We start from the raw sequence: 18,157 nt of genomic DNA on the forward strand, positions 1-18,157 counted from the left end.
AAGAATTTGTTGATTTCGATTCGCATGATGATTTCTTGTCAAATGCAAAGAAAATTGGCATGCCCAAATCTTCTATGCGAAAGTTGCTTTTACCCAAGTTCTTTTTTGGAAGCCACAACCCACCTCCAATTATTCATGAGAGCACCAACATGGACTCCTACAAGCGCGCCATCACCATGAAGAAACTACATGAAGACACAAGAGTCATCATACAAGAACATGTACTTCGTCAAGCTACTCGCCTCAACGCCAAGAAGAAGGGACGAGACAAGACACTTACCATGCTCTCCACACACCACCATGACAACAAGATGATGAGAGACATCGAGCTTCAATGCATACAACGCCCCATTTGTTTTCAAGCTAAGTCCATTTCCATCCCCTATACCCATAATCCAACTTTTGATGTAGTAGCTAGAGTCCATCCTTCAGATCAATGCAAGCCATGCTCTTGAACGGTTAATGCTTCACACATGCATACATTGTTGCTTAGGGAGAACATTCGATTACATGGACTAACAACAACCATCGCCACGGACCAAGACACGTGCTTCATGAACTTCAATGGTACAACCCTCAAGAACAACTACATCATCAACATCAAGGATAGGATGCCACGTCAAGGAGATGAAAACACTTTAGAGTCGAGGACGACTCTTTCCCAAGGGGGGAGATGATGTAGCCCTACCCAAGGTAGACACTACATCAAGACCGACAAGCCCTCCTCGTGGCCCAATGACATGAGCTCGAGCCCAAGCCATACACCAAGAGGTGAATTCGCCCCTTTCCACGTATGCATTTGATACCTCTTTGGATGGCATGCTACTTCATGCAAATACCTTGTGTTCAATCAGGTACATAATTCAAGACACAAGCCATGGAAACCAAGCCAATGGAGAGGGAACTGAAAATGAAGAAGATGGAGCTACAGCGCCCCGGCCGGAACTTCCGCCCCCAGGACCGGAACTTCCGCCCAGATTCCTTGTGAAGAGCATCTAGCCGGAACTTCCGCCCTGAGAGACCGGAACTTCCGCCCGCCGGAACTTCCGCCCAAGTTCCGCCCTTGTTCCGAAAACGCGCTGAAACGCCCCTGGATGATACTGCAAGGAAATCGGCCGTTTCCGGAACTAGGCCAGAAGTTGGCCGGAACTTTCGCCCCGACCGGAACTTCTGCCCTCCAGGACCGGAACTTCCGCCCTCCAGGATCGGAACTTCCGCCCAGATGCCGCCAAGATGCTATCCAGCCCCCAACTGAAGGGAATCCAACCGGAACTTCTGCCCCACCAGAACTTCCGCCCCCTGAGGCCGGAACTTCCGCCTACACGCGTTTCAGCACCAAAGCTGGCAGATTCAGCATGTAACTTACCCCTTCGCTCCACCAACTATAAATAGCCTTGTTGGCTCAGATCTAAGATTAGACTTGATGTGAAATTAAACCTGAGCTTTGCTCTTGACCCTTGTGGGAACCCTACCATAGATCTTAGATCTTGTACCCACCCGGGCTCCTTATCGAATCCTATTGTATCTCTTTGGTGACTTCTACCAATCTTGATCTTTCGGATCAAGCCCGGTGATCAGGGGGTACGTGAGCACCCCCTAGCTGCTCAACACGTGTCTAACGCCATCCATTAATCCATTAGACACGTTTGGCTGTTGTCGTTTGTATCCGACGCAGAGTAGAGAACAATGATTATTCATGTCCCATCGGTGCTTTATCCCTTCCACCGTCCCAAGCGATAGCTCTCCACCACTCATTCTCTCTCTGGCTGGAGTAGTAGCGCCACGCGGAGAGGCCGACGAGCACGCAGCTCCGGGCACAACATCTCCACAACATCTCCCGCGCGCATGGCGGCCGCCGCCCGCGCCTCTTGAATCCCTAATCCCGCATCTCTACTCCTACTATTTTCTCTCTACTGAGCCCGAGATGGAGCAAAGCGGGGTATCTCCGGCGCCGTCCAGGTGATAGAGGAGGAGAGCGGTCTCGCGTCTGGGCAGGAGGAGCAGGGGTGGCGCACGGGCTGCACGACGAGCTCCGGGCCAACCTTCCGCTATCCCCTTGGACCGCCGACGGGAAGACGCGACCGCGCGTCGGCGCGAGCCAAGGGAATTCTTCATAGATTCAATCGCCTCTCTCCTTGGTTGTCCTGTACGGTACCTCTTTAGCACGCGTGAGACAGGGTGAGCCAAATTTCTTTCTGTCCTATTTTTCTTTTTGCAGATTGATGCAGGGGATTTCTGATAAGATATAAGCTCAAAATGGCAGGAGTACTTGAATTGGGATCTCAATGTAGCTTAGCTAGCTATGTACTGAGGATTTCTCGTCGGAGCTCGTAAGCCATGGCCGTGATGCGAGGCCTGCTGTTGTTCCGTCTAGAGATGCCCCGCACTCAGGCAACCGCGTCCTCGGCCTCCGTTGATGCCTTGGCAGTGGATACTGCCGTTCCCATCGGGTAGTGGTACATGAGAGACCAAGGGAGGGCCGGCTGCTCGCGTCCCGTCCGCCGGGCCGCACGACGACCTCGACGCCGGCAGTTGCTCGCGACCCGGCGGCTGCGAGATGTAGCTCGCGTCCTGGACGCCCGACGACCTCCGCGCCGCCGACTGCTCGCGTCCTGGCCGTGTGTCAACCTGCTCGCGTCCCGGCCATGCGACGTCCTCAACGTTGGCCTCTGCTCGCGTCCCGGCCATGCGACGACCTCGACGTCGGCGGACGGGGAACAGGCGGCGAGGCTCAACGGGATGCGCTGGCGGCCGAGTGAGCCGCCACTGCTTCGCATCGGGGGAGGGAGCCGCCACTGCTTCACATCGGGGGATGGCGCCGCCGCTGGCCGCCGCCGACCACAAGCAGATGCTGGTTCGCGTGATGATGGTGGTGCCCTGTGTCTGAATGCGGAGTACTTTTTGGTTCCATCGCTTTCTCTCCGCGTGGGGCATGGATGGATGCAGATTTGACGCTGTTTCATTGCCTCCTGTGAAGTCGCAATCCTGAAACAAATCCAACGGATCTTTTGCTTGCACTTCTACCTTTGGGTCTTTTGCTTGCACTTCTATTGATTTTGGTCTTTTCACCCTTCTAGATCTATAGGATTTCGATTCGTCGATCTTTTTGCGGGATTTCTACTGAAAGGTCTTTTCCTGCAACTTCTATCGAGTTGGTGGTTCAGTGCAACGAGGACAAACCGATTTGTGTGTGTGTGTGAGTTTGTATCCCACGATTCCCCTCCGCGTTCGTCGTGTTCATCGCGTTCTTTCACCTCCCCCACGAATTCCACCCAAATCCGTGAAGATCGGGCACACCCTTGAGCTTAGCCCTTATCAGTTAATATGCTTTATCATGGATTTAACTTATATCAAGTTCTCATATGAATGCAAAAAGATGTGGTTCAAATAATTACTTCAATAATCATTTGTTCATTACTAACACTCTGTGTTCCTTTTAAAGTAACACTTTAGATGTCTTAACTTTTTTGCTGAATGTAATTTGTAGGTATCTTCATGAAGTATGTTCTCCATCCATCATCCATTAGAGTTCCAAGTCATCCATCATCCATTAGAGTTCCAAGTCATCCATCATTGGACCTCAACCAAAATATATCTTGCATTCTCAACCATAATTCATACCACCGATGTAGGAGGTGGTTCAGACATTAGTTTGTCATGTGGGGAGGGCCAACATGACCAAGAGAATGCTTGGCGGAAACAATTTGGCGAGTCAAGACCAAGATTTCGTATGACCCAAGTGAAACCCCTCTCACCTGTGAATCATGTTCTTCGCTCCACTATCACTTACTTCCAATATAGATATCTCTAACTTAGAGCTTCTGCAAAGACAGTGTATTAACTTATGTTCAAATATATGTATGTTCACTGTGAGTCTGCTAAGCCATCCTATGTTCTATTAATACTAGACCATAAAAGTGCGCGTTGCTGCACCCGTGCATCTTCAGGAAGATTAGTAGAGTGTGAAGAAAGCATGATCTATAGTTATGGATAGAAATTTGAACATACAATCCCCAAATATTTTAACTACAAAGTCATACTATGACAATAACCATTCTCAGTGTGGCCAATGCATTCCATAAAATTAAAACTTGCTTCTCCTGCATAATAAAGAATTTTTTACTTCGATAAACACATACAAGGAGGATCCTTCAAGTACATAGAATTCTTCGGAACACTTAAGAATTACATTACAGAGGCATTATAAACCCTCAGAAACCCTATTAAGAAGTAGACTTTCACTGTCTCGGTATTATAGTCAAACAACTGAGCACACATAAGCTGCCATTTTTGTGGCTTGCAAAATGGCTTGCAACGCAACAAAATGTCCCTTGTTGTCCATCTATCACTATCCCTCGTGTGTCTGAATGCATGATGATCCCACTGCCTTCCTCCCGGACGAATCTATTGTCGGTGAAGTTTGAATTGGAGAAGGACGGTCTTATATTTCATACTCTTTGTTAACACTACTTCTTTAAATAAATGGATGTGTGCATCGATTGATGCAGAGGCCGGGGCAGCGCTCCCATATCGAAAAAAAAGTATTGTCCAGGACTGTATAGAATAAAATATCATGCCAAATATAGAGTTAACTGGAGACGGTAAGTGTTCCTAGCTCTTACCTTCTTTTGTAGTTCATCCACATTGAAAATCAATTGGAGTTAGGGGTATGGTTGATCCTAACACGATTTCTTCAGAGTGCAATGCATCCTTGGCGAGTGTGTGCAAGACGTAGCAAACAATCCTCATTGTAGTATTATTGATAAAATGTCTATTGTACTTTACATATATCTTGAACATCTGAATGTATGATGGGCAGTAATTTGGTGCGCCGCATAACCTGGCCAGTAGGAGATACTTTTGTGAAGGATCCTACCTTTTTGCCGGCAAGTCTGGCTGTTAATGATTCACAATAATCTGCTGCAATTACTTCAGCCTGCATAGCAAGGACAATATTTTTACCGGAATAAAATTGAGAACGAGAATAATATAGAGCTCGTAAGGCTACTAAATACGAAGCAAGTAAAGTGAAGGAAGCATAATATTATTTGTTATCAGCCTATCTTATAGAGCTTTGACTATCAGTTGCAGCTCAGCCTTCTCAAGTACATACATCGTTAGCTACAATTTCTGAAGACAGGAAAATACAAAATATTGGACTTGAGTGAGATGTAACAATTCAAAAAATTATAAGAGGGCCAAGAAGCTAGCAATCGCTATTACTCGAATGAGAGATCTTAAAAGGAGGGAAAAAAATCTGTTTGTGATGCCTTATGGAAAGCTGGAAAAGGTCACGATCTTTCAACAACACTAATGGATGAGAAGGTTTTGCTACTGGTGAAGCACCCATGAAGCCATGAGCTGTAGTGGCCATCAAAGATGGTTGCACAAGCTCTAGTGTTGTAGCTCCTGTGTCACCTCTAAAAAGCTGCAAGGTCACGGTCTGCTGGTATTCTTAATTTGCCACATGAAAGAATTTTACTCTAACTATGGTTGAGAAGGCAATTATTGCTCCAAGGCATCGCCAGGAACAAGTCGGCGCTAGATACCATACGGTATGGTGTCCATGAACACAATGACCCTTATAAGTTAATCTAAAGTAGGAAGAAGTTAAACTCAAGATATCAACGGGACAGCTTTCCAGCCTCCATAATCTGCGAAATATGAAAATGAAGATTTTAAAACTGTACTCAACATGATAGAAATAGTGATATGTATCTTGTCTGATCATATGATAGAAATAAGTATATCAAAGATAGTAAGGTACAGTCGACAATCTTTGTGTCTGCAACTTCAAATAATTATCAATCTCTTCGATCTCTAACTGAAGGAAACTATGAACCATATGTTGTTAAACTGTTAAGCATCAATAATACACATTTAAAAATATAGCAGTCAGAAGAAGGCAAGAAGCCATGTCATCAGAGAAGAACGCACAATGAAAACATATGACAAAAATCAAGTAACATAAAGCAAAGGGGAAAGGGCATAACCTACCCTAGAACCACACCAACACTTCATTGAGAGCGGATACAAGCCATTCAATGTTTGTATCCCTTGCAACCCAAGCCACCCCATTTAGAATACCAAGGAAATGACAGACATGAAAACTGTAAGCATGTCCATGGAACAAACTTCCTGCAAAGTAGCTACGTACCTAGCAGTGAAAGGCACAACAGAGCCAAGAACAAAATGCTTCATCACCATATGTAAAAATAACGTGTATAATTATGGTACACATATGAAAAGCAAGATATGAAAGAGGATAGAATGTAACACGTTTGAGCTGCAATATTTCATGGGCTCTGAGGATAGCCATAGGCCATTGCCAATCGATTCAAATCTCCTCGATTACTGGCAAACAATGGAAGTCTGATATCATTCATAGATACTTTAAAATTCAATGAACATTCCAGAAAAAATTCTACAACAACTTTTCCCAATCCTATTCTAACACTTGAGCCACATTAGAACTTCCATGAGAGCATGAGCTTACCTGTAAAGGTCAGTACTGCATTAGTCAATCCACTCAAGCATAAAAGTTGTCTGAAGTAACTTAAGAAAGTCCAGTAAGCAAAATATAAAATTGAAATCTGGTAAAAAAAAATCGGCCGGAGAGCATGAGACTATAAGTAGATGTCAATGAAAGCTCCAAAATAAACCAGTATGTGGTATGGAAACCAGGCAGCCCAGACCATGATTGGAAGACAGACTCACAAACACAAGCCAAACACACCACCACGCTCGCCCGATTCCAAATAGAGCATTTCCTACCTACAACCTGCAACGAACATGACACCTTAAGAGGAAAAAATAGAACTAAGTTTTGTGGATAAGCAGCTCGGACGGAATGAAAACGAGGAAGATCAACAAGTTCGATAAGGGAACCAATCCCACGCAAGGACCATGGTTGCGGACGGAACAGAGAAGTTCACCAGATGGGAGAGATGAAGCAAAAGCAGAGGACAAAACTATATAGCGAAATTCTAGGCGAGTAGGCGAGGAGATCAGGGAAGTAACGTACTACATAAATTTTGGACGGTTACGGAGGGTCGGTCGAGCTTCCAGCCTTCCAGGCCATTATTCGCCGCCCCCTGTCGCTTGCTGCGCCATTAATCGCACTTATAATCCGCCGCGGCGGCCGCTGCCACCATGGCATCTTGCCCTACGGCCGCTGCCACCATGGCATCTTGCCCTACGGCCGCTCCGGCTCCAGAACGGTGGGGGCTGACCGGGCCTGGTGCCCTTTTTTTCGATTTCAGCGATAGGCGCCCACTTGACGGCCTGAACGGGATGCAAAGTTAGCCGGCGCCGTAGCCGGAGAAGTAAATAATTGGTCAACGATAATCTACAAATCCGACTGAAATAGAACTAAAAAACCGCTAGATCGTGAAATTCGTAACCTACCTCCGTTGTTCATCCTGGTGTGGTACTACCTGTCGCACGCGGAGGATTTGGAGGCGTAGGAGAAGAGGTACCGCACGCGAGGGGCGAGAAGATAGTTTTTTTCCATCGACCGGTCTGTTTGAAGCCCAAAGTGCATAGGCCCTTATACCATTTCGGGGCCCATGTATTGTGCTGGGGCCTAACTTAATTTTGGGAGTAGCAGCCCTAAAACGAATATGGGCCTAAAGGATCAGAAAAAAGCCTTTAACGGGAATGGACACATGTCCGGGGAGGAGATGGCTGTTCGGATCGCTGAGCACGTTTTGGTCCGTCGGATTGGTCGATCGGACGGCTCACGAGCCAAAATCGCTGTGGAGAGGTCCTAGTGGTTCCATTATACTGTTAACTAATGATGTGGACTCCTGAAGTGAAAATATTCCTAGGTGAATATTACAGGAATATGGAATTTCAATTGTATGTTTTTATATATTATTCATATCTGCTTGTCCGCTGTAAGCGAGCAAGCGCGCGGCAAGCCGCGCCTTCCTACCTAGTTTGGAAAAGGCGTGGGAGAGGGAGAGAGCGACCAGCGACCGATGGGCGCGACAACACTACGGTGGGTACTTGTGGATTCAAAAGCTCAAGAAAAGCATCACCTAATGTTGGTCAAAGAAAAACAGTACATGCTATTCATATAGTAGGTTTGCAACGAGAAAAGTTATGATAAAGGGTGCTGGTAGTGAAAGAGATGCTGCATTGCTAGGCACTGCTAAAAGTGGTGTGCGATTAAGTTGTATACGGAATGTAACACACATAACGCAAAATGAGTGTCAACCGCCTAAAATTTGTTGTAAAAGAATTAATTTGCTTTTAAGGGAAATAAAAGATTCAATGATCAAATAATAATAGTAGTCTATTATGGTTCCAAAGGAGGTAGCTGGATCCACTCAAACACTACCGTGGAATGTATTGAATCAAGATTAGATAGTAACTGGTATGCTAGAAAAAAATGGGGATACCATGGACGCACGAGAAAGCTGGAGAATTAGGTAGTGGAGGATTTCTACATAGAGATAAATGATTGCTAGGAAAAAATTGATGTGGTCCATAGCAAGCATGCCATGCAGTAAAAAATAGAAGTTGCCATCCACCGTACGGTGTAAGATTCGGTGGCTTCCGATACGGTTCGGTTCGCGGGGCTAAATTTCTCAATCTATAATATAGGTTTTTCATTGTGTGTGGTGAACCAGTTAGGGTATTCTTGCCGTCCAATTTTTGTATTGTTGTATGGTTGTCACGATGTTAGCCTTTCATAGATTAGGGAGCGAACCAAAAATATCTCTACATTGGGAGGCGTGATGGCACGCTATCTTTGCCGCGTCATATAGGGCGTGTTTGATTGTCAACAACACATGTTCTTGGCCTAGTGAAAGCTATGCAAAGAAAGGTGCGTGTCAGTTTGTTTGGTAGCTCACGCTACATGTGGTGCGATTTGAAAAAAGATTATGAGGTGTGTGTTTCGTTGTGAGTACGTTTTGCATGTCATGTGAGGTCCATGTAGTCGTGCAATGAAAATAAAGTACGAGTAGTTTTCCTCGCAATTCAGGCGTTTCTAGTGTGGCGCCTATTCCTAGGAGCCTTAGGAATTAAGATTTCCGCAAAAGCGCGCGCTAAATAAACTGCTGATTCGGCTCGTGGAGACCGTGTGAACCTAGCGGGTGCGAAAACGCCGCGGGCGCTAAAAGTTTTGCCCTACACGCCAAACTTGCCGCGTCGACTGCCGCGCGCGCTATAAGATGCTACGCGCACGCGCACCCAACCGTCCGGAAATTTCACATCCCCGTGTGTCGTTTCGCCGCCCCCGCCTCGCTCCGCCTCCCACCTCGCTCCGCGCCGGCGCTCCCACCTCGCTCCGCGCCGGCGCTCCGGCTCGCGACGAGATGCCGCCCCGCCGCCGCTCGACCTCCGACTACCGCGGCGTCCGCGCGCGGCGAAGCGGCACTTTCTACGCTGAGATCCGTAGCGGCGAAGAGCGCATCGGGCTCGGGACGTTCGAGACGGAGCACGAGGCGGTGCGCGCCTACGACGCGGTCGCCTGGCGCCTCGGCCGCTACCACCGGACGATGAACTTCCACGACGTGTGGACGCGGGAGCAGGCGGAAGCGCTCGCGCCGCCGCCTTCGGCCGTCACGCGCGAGCAGCAGCAGCGCCATGCCGAGCTTGAGCAGCGGCTCGTCATCGTTGAGCGCGACGAGCGCCTCCGCCTCGAGTGAGCGCGCCAGTTCCTGGAGGATGTCGCCGCGATGGAGGCCTTCTACGCGAAGAAGGAAGAGGAGAAGGCAAGCGGCGGCGAAGAAGGCGGGTTGCGTGGAGCGGAGGGTGAAGTCGGCGGCGAGGAAGAAGGAGAGGGAGGAGAAGGCCGCGAGGAAGGCAGAGGAGAAGGAAAACGGCGCCGGCCCATCGAGGATCGTCCTCTCCTCCTCCTCCTCCTTCGGGTGGACATCCACTCCGGTGTCGGAGACCACTCTCTCGTCGGATTTCGATTGGGATTGTGAATAGTTTAGGGTAGTTTCGAAATAAATGTGGTTGTAGCGTCGAAGTTTGCAATATATTTCGTATTTCCAGTTAATTTTTCATGTTTTGTTTGATCTATTCCGTACGCAAAATATGATCAAAATGTTGTTTGTGTCGCGCTGCGCGCTGCATAATGGAGCTTCCGGCGAAGGAACTTTTAAAGCAACCGAGCACGCGCTGCATAATAGAGCCATGATACGTCTCCGACGTATCGATAATTTCTTATGTTCTATGCCATATTATTGATGATACCTACATGTTTTATGCACACTTTATGTCATATTCGTGCATTTTCTGGAACTAACCTATTAACAAGATGCCGAAGTGCCGGTTCTCGTTTTCTGCTGTTTTTGGTTTCAGAAATCCTAGTAACGAAATATTCTCGGAATTGGACGAAACAAAGACCCAGGGGCCTATTTTTCCACGGAGCTTCCAGAAGACCGAAGAACATACGAAGTGGGGCCACGAGGTGGCGACACCACAAGGCGGCGCGGCCTGGGGGGGGCCCGCGCCGCCCTATGGTGTGGCCCCCTCGTCTGGCCCCCGACTCTGCCCTTCCGCCTACTTAAAGCCTCCGTCGCGAAACCCCTGATGCGAAAAACCACGATACGGAAAACCTTACTGAGACGCCGCCGCCGCCGATCCCATCTCGGGGGATTTTGGAGATCTCCTCCGGCACCCTGCCGGAGAGGGGATTCATCTCCCGGAGGACTCTACACCGCCATGGTCGCCTCCGGAGTGATGAGTGAGTAGTTCACCCCTGGACTATGGGTCCATAGCAGTAGCTAGATGGTTGTCTTCTCCTCATTGTGCTTCATTGTTGGATCTTGTGAGCTGCCTAACATGATCAAGATCATCTATCTGTAATACTCTATGTTGTGTTTGTCGGGATCCGATGGATAGAGAATACCATGTCATGTTAATTATCAAGTTATTACATATGTGTTGTTTATGATCTTGCATGCTCTCCGTTACTAGTAGAGGCTCTGGCCAAGTTTTTACTCTTAACTCCAAGAGGGAGTATTTATGCTCGATAGTGGGTTCATGCCTGCATTGACACTGGGACAGGTGACGAAAGTTCTAAGGTTGTGTTGTGCTGTTGCCACTAGGGATAAAACATTGGCGCTATGTCCGAGGATGTAGTTGTTGATTACATTACGCACCATACTTAATGCAATTGTCTGTTGCTTTGCAACTTAATACCGGAGGGGTTCGGATGATAACCTCGAAGGTGGACTTTTTAGGCATAGATGCGGTTGGATGGCGGTCTATGTACTTTGTCGTAATGCCCAATTAAATCTCACTATACTTATCATGTCATGTATGTGCATTGTTATGCCCTCTCTATTTGTCAATTGCCCGACTGTAATTTGTTCACCCAACATGCTTTTATCTTATGGGAGAGACACCTCTAGTGAACTGTGGACCCCGGTCCATTCTTTAATACTGAAATACAAATCTGCTGCAATACTTGTTTTTACTATTTTCTCTGCAAACAATCATCTTCCACACAATACGGTTAATCCTTTGTTACAGCAAGTTGGTGAGATTGACAACCTCACTGTTTCGTTGGGGCAAAGTACTTTGGTTGTGTTGTGCAGGTTCCACGTTGGCGCCGGAATCTCTGGTGTTGCGCCGCACTACATCCCGCCGCCATCAACCTTCAACGTGCTTCTTGGCTCCTCCTGGTTCGATAAACCTTGGTTTCTTTCCGAGGGAAAACTTGCTGCTGTGCGCATCATACCTTCCTCTTGGGGTTGCCCAACGAACGTGTGAAATACACGCCATCAAGCATATTTTCCGGCGCCGTTGCTTCGGGGAGATCAAGACACGCCTGCAAGGGGAGTCTCCACTTCTCAATCTCTTTACTTTGTTTTTGTCTTGCTTTATTTTATTTACTACTTTGTTTGCTGCATTATATCAAAATACAAAAAAATTAGTTGCTAGCTTTACTTTATTTACTGCCTTGTTTTCTATATCAAAAGCACAAAAAAAATTAGTTACTTGTTTTACTTTACTTAATATCATGCATGTTTTTATTTCACTAGTTAAGCATAATGGAAAACAACAAAAATATGAGAGATCTTTATGAACTTTATCTTGAATTAGGACATGATGTGTTTGAAGAGAGAATTAAAAAAACCCATGGGACTTTATATGCATGCTAATGGGAATGTTATTACTATGGATGCTTTGAACACCATTGTTGCTAATGCTATGGAAAATTCTAAGCTTGGGGAAGCTGGCTCGATGAGCAGGATCTTTTAGTCCCCCAAGCATTGAGGAGAAAATTTTCTTTTATGATTACAATATGCCTCCTATATATGATGATAGCCACTTTGTTGAATTTGCTCCCACTACAACTAATAAAATTGATTATGCTTACGTGGAGAGTAATAATTTTATGCATGAGACTCATGATAAGAATGCTTTATGTGATAGTTATATTGTTGAGTTTGCTCATGTTGCTACTGAAAGTTATTATGAGAGAGGAAAATATGGTTGTAGAAATTTTCATGTTACTAAAATGCCTCTCTATGTGCTGAAATTTTTGAAGCTACACTTGTTTTATCTTCCTGTGCTTGTCACTTTGCTCTTCATGAACTTGTTTATTTACAAGGTTCCTATGCATAGGAAGCATGTTAGACTTAAATGTGTTTTGAATTTGCCTCTTGATGCTCTCTTTTGCTTGAACTACTATTTCTTGCGAGTGCATCATTAAAACTGCTGAGCCCATCTTAACGGCTATAAAGAAAGAACTTCTTGGGAGATAACCCATGTGTTATTTTGCTACAGTACTTTGTTTTATATTTGTGTCTTGGAAGTTGTTTACTACTGTAGCAACCTCTCCTTATCTTAGTTTTGTGTTTTGTTGTGCCAAGTAAAGTCTTTGATAGAAAAGTAAGTACTAGATTTGGATTACTGCGCAGTTCCAGATTTCTTTGCTGTCACGAATCTGGGTCTATCTCCCTGTAGGTAGCTCAGAAAATTAAGCCAATTTACGAGCATGATCCTCAGATATGTACGCAACTTTCATTCAATTTGAGCATTTTCGTTTGAGCAATTCTGGTGGCCTAATAAAATCCATCTTTACGGACTGTTCTGTTTTGACAGATTCTGTCTTTTATTTCGCATTGCCTCTTTTGCTATGTTGGATGAATTTTTTTGATCCACTAATGTCCAGTAGCTTTATGTAAGGCTGGCAATCGGGTCGGGTTTGACCGGGTCGACCTCTCCTAGACCCATGCCCATTTAACAAACGGGCGAGATTCGTGCCCACGACCCTGCCCATGGGTCTAAGCGCATACCCATGCCCACACCCATCGGGTCACCCGATCCAATCGGGCACCCATCGGGTCTGTGGACAACCCATCAAATAGCACCATCTTAGCTTTGTAAAGCCATCAGGTAATTTACAAAACTAAGAACTAGCTTTGGCACAAAACAAACTTAACATACTTTTAAGTCTAGTATCTTGCTACCTAGCAACCAAGTGTTTGCTTTAGTGTGTGGTATCAAGTGTATTTACATCAAATAAAAGGCTAATCGGGCGACCCATCGGGTTAGCCACGGGCACAACCTTATGCCCATGCCCTACCCATAACTAATCGGGTTACCCATGGGCATGACCAATGGGCGAAATAGTCGACCCATACCCTACCCATTCGGGTCGGGTGCCCATGGGCGCCCGGACCCATGGGCAAGATTGCCGGCTTGAGCTTTATGCAATGTCCAGAAGTGTTAAGAATGATTGTGTCACCTCTGAACATGTGAATTTTTATTATGCACTAACCCTCTAATGAGTTGTTTCGAGTTTGGTGTGGAGGAAGTTTTCAAGGATCAAGAGAGGAGTATGATGCAATATGATCAAGGAGAGTGAAAGCTCTAAGCTTGGGGATGCCCCGGTGGTTCACCCCTGCATATTCTAAGAAGACTCAAGCGTCTAAGCTTGGGGATGCCCAAGGCATCCCCTTCTTCATCGACAACATTATCAGGTTCCTCCCCTGAAACTATATTTTTATTCCGTCACATCTTATGTACTTTGCTTGGAGCGTCGGTTTGTTTTTGTTTTTTTGTTTTGTTTGAATAAAATGGATCCTAGCATTCACTTTATGGGAGAGAGACACGCTCCGCTGTAGCATATGGACAAATATGTCCTTAGGCTCTACTCATAGTATTCATGGCGAAGTTCTTCTTCGTTAAATTGTTATATGGTTGAAATTGGAAAATGCTACATGTAGTAACTCTAAAATGTCTTGGATAATTTGATACTTGGCAATTGTTGTGCTCATGTTTAAGCTCTTGCATCATATACTTTGCACCCATTAATGAAGAAATACTTAGAGCTTGCTAATTTGGTTTGCATATTTGGTTTCTCTAGAGTCTAGATAACATCTAGTATTGAGTTTTGAACAACAAGGAAGACGGTGTGGAGTCTTATAATGTTTACCATATGTCTTTTATGTGAGTTTTGTTGTACCGTTCATCCTTGTGTTTGTTTCAAATAACCTTGCTAGCCTAAACCTTGTATCGAGAGGGAATACTTCTCATGCATCCAAAATCCCTGAGCCAACCACTATGCCATTTGTGTCCACCATACCTACCTACTACATGGTATTTATCCGCCATTCCAAAGTAAATTGCTTGAGTGCTACCTTTAAAATTCCATCATTCACCTTTGCAATATATAGCTCATGGGACAAATAGCTTAAAAACTATTGTGGTATTGAATATGTACTTATGCACTTTATCTCTTATTAAGTTGCTTGTTGTGCGATAACCATGTTTCGGGGACGCCATCAACTATTCTTTGTTGGATATCATGTGAGTTGCTATGCATGTCCGTCTTGTCCGAAGCAAGAGAGATCTACCACCTTCATGGTTGGAGCATGCATATTGTTAGAGAAGAACTTTGGGCCGCTAACTAAAGCCATGATTCATGGTGGAAGTTTCAGTTTGGACATATATCCTCAATCTCATATGAGAATAATAATTGTTGCCACATGCTTATGCATTAAAGAGGATTCCATTATCTGTTGTCCATGTTGTCCCGGGTATGGATGTCTAAGTTGAGAATAATCAAAAGCGAGAAATCCAAAATGCGAGCTTTCTCCTTAGACCTTTGTACAGAGCGACATGGAGGTACCCCATTGTGACACTTGGTCAAAACATATGCATTGCAAAGATCCGGTAGTCCAAGTTAATTAGGACAAGGTGCGGGCACTATTAGTATACTATGCATGAGACTTGCAACTTGTAAGATATAATGTACATAACTCATATGCTTTATTACTACCGTTGACAAAATTGTTTCATGTTTTCAAAATAAAAGCTCTAGCACAAATATAGCAATCGATGCTTTCCTCTTTGAAGGACCATTCTCTTTACTTTTATGTTGAGTCAGTTCACCTATCTCTCTCCACCTCAAGAAGCAAACACTTGTGTGAATTGTGCATTGATTCCTACATATTTGCATATTGCACTTGTTATATTACTCTATGTTGACAATTATCCATGAGTATACATGTTACAAGTTGAAAGCAACCGCTGAAACTTAATCTTCCTTTGTGTTGCTTCAATACCTTTACTTTGATTTATTGCTTTATGAGTTAACTCTTATGCAAGACTTATTAATACTTGTCTTGAAGTACTATTCATGAAAAGTCTTTGCTTTATGATTCATTTGTTTACTCATGTCATTACCATTGTTTTGATCGCTGCATCCACTACATATGTTTACAAATAGTATGATCAAAGTTATGATGGCATATCACTTCAGAAATTATCTTTGTTATCGTTTTACTCCGCTCGGGACGAGCGTAACTAAGCTTGGGGATGCTTGATACGTCTCCGACGTATCGATAATTTCTTATGTTCTATGCCATATTATTGATGATACCTACATGTTTTATGCACACTTTATGTCATATTCGTGCATTTTCTGGAACTAACCTATTAACAAGATGCCGAAGTGCCAGTTCCTGTTTTCTGCTGTTTTTGGTTTCATAAATCCTAGTAACGAAATATTCTCGGAATTGGACGAAACAAAGACCCAGGGGCCTATTTTTCCACGGAGCTTCCAGAAGACCGAAGAACATACGAAGTGGGGCCACGAGGTGGCGACACCACAAGGCGGCGCGGCCGAGGGGGGGCCCGCGCCGCCCTATGGTGTGGCCCCCTCGTCCGGCCCCCGACTCGCCCTTCCGCCTACTTAAAGCCTCCGTCGCGAAACCCCGATGCGAAAAACCACGATACGGAAAACCTACCGAGACGCCGCCGCCGCCGATCCTATCTCGGGGATTCGGAGATCTCCTCCGGCACCCTGCCGGAGAGGGGATTCATCTCCCGGAGGACTCTACACCGCCATGGTCGCCTCCGGAGTGATGAGTGAGTAGTTCACCCCTGGACTATGGGTCCATAGCAAGTAGCTAGATGGTTGTCTTCTCCTCATTGTGCTTCATTGTTGGATCTTGTGAGCTGCCTAACATGATCAAGATCATCTATCTCGTAATACTCTATGTTGTGTTTGTCGGGATCCGATGGATAGAGAATACCATGTCATGTTAATTATCAAGTTATTACATATGTGTTGTTTATGATCTTGCATGCTCTCCGTTACTAGTAGAGGCTCGGCCAAGTTTTTACTCTTAACTCCAAGAGGGAGTATTTATGCTCGATAGTGGGTTCATGCCCGCATTGACACCTGGACAGATGACGTAAAGTTCTAAGGTTGTGTTGTGCTGTTTCCACTAGGGATAAAACATTGGCGCTATGTCCGAGGATGTAGTTGTTGATTACATTACGCACCATACTTAATGCAATTGTCTCGTTGCTTTGCAACTTAATACTGGAGGGGTTCGGATGATAACCCGAAGGTGGACTTTTTAGGCATAGATGCGATTGGATGGCGGTCTATGTACTTTGTCGTAATGCCCAATTAAATCTCACTATACTTATCATGTCATGTATGTGCATTGTTATGCCCTCTCTATTTGTCAATTGCCCGACTGTAATTTGTTCACCCAACATGCTTTTATCTTATGGGAGAGACACCTCTAGTGAACTGTGGACCCCGGTCCATTCTTTAATACTGAAATATAACTCTGCTGCAATACTTGCTTTTACTATTTTCTCTGCAAACAATCATCTTCCACACAATACGGTTAATCCTTTGTTACAGCAAGCCGGTGAGATTGACAACCTCACTGTTTTGTTGGGGCAAAGTACTTTGGTTGTGTTGTGCAGGTTCCACGTTGGCGCCGGAATCTCTGGTGTTGCGTCGCACTACATCCCGCCGCCATCAACCTTCAACGTGCTTCTTGGCTCCTCCTGGTTCGATAAACCTTGGTTTCTTTTTGAGGGAAAACTTGCTGCTGTGCGCATCATACCTTCCTCTTGGGGTTGCCCAACGAACGTGTGAAATACACGCCATCAAGCCACCGGTGGAAAAAAGGCCTTTGGTCGCGGTTCGCAACTGCCATTAGTCGCGGTTGCGCAACCGCGACCAAAGTAGCGCGACTAAAGACCCCCCCTTTAGTCGCGGTCGCTTACGAACCGCGACTAAAGGCCCGTCCACGTGGGCGCCAGGCGACCGTCGGGGCGGAGGCCCTTTAGTCGCGGTTCTTCTGGCCGACCGCGACTAAAGGCAGCCGCAGGTTTAGGGTTTTAGGCCCCCCTAAACCTGCCCCCCCTAAACCTGTTTTCTGTTTAATTTGTATTGTTTTATTTCTTTTGTGCTTTATTTGTAATTTTGAAGGAGTACGTTTCACATATTCTACGGTACTACATACATGCATGCATATGAATGTACAATTTCAAACAAATTTGAAATTAGAACCAAAAAGAATTCAAGAGGAATATACAATATATATTCAATATCATCGGATGACCATATACAAGTTTGAACAAGTTTCCATACATAATTTAATGCATGTATAGTTCTACGTCCTCTACGTAGTGTTGTCCTGTAGGATCGATGACTTCCTCGCGAACCATCCAGCCTAGTTCCTCCCGAAGTGGTCGGAAGCGAGCTTCCGGACTAAGCGTCTTCCGGAGGTTATTCCTCTTGATGTTGTTCTCATCCGACCGGTCCCGCTCATTGGTGTATCTCCGGATCCTCTCACAAACATAGTATCCACATAGATTGGTCCCCGGTGGCTGAATATCCCCGCCGTCCGCACTGCCCTTTTAAAATGTA

This window comes from Lolium rigidum, chromosome 5 (genome assembly GCF_022539505.1).
Source record: "Lolium rigidum isolate FL_2022 chromosome 5, APGP_CSIRO_Lrig_0.1, whole genome shotgun sequence".
In the NCBI taxonomy this organism is placed as follows: domain Eukaryota; kingdom Viridiplantae; phylum Streptophyta; class Magnoliopsida; order Poales; family Poaceae; genus Lolium; species Lolium rigidum.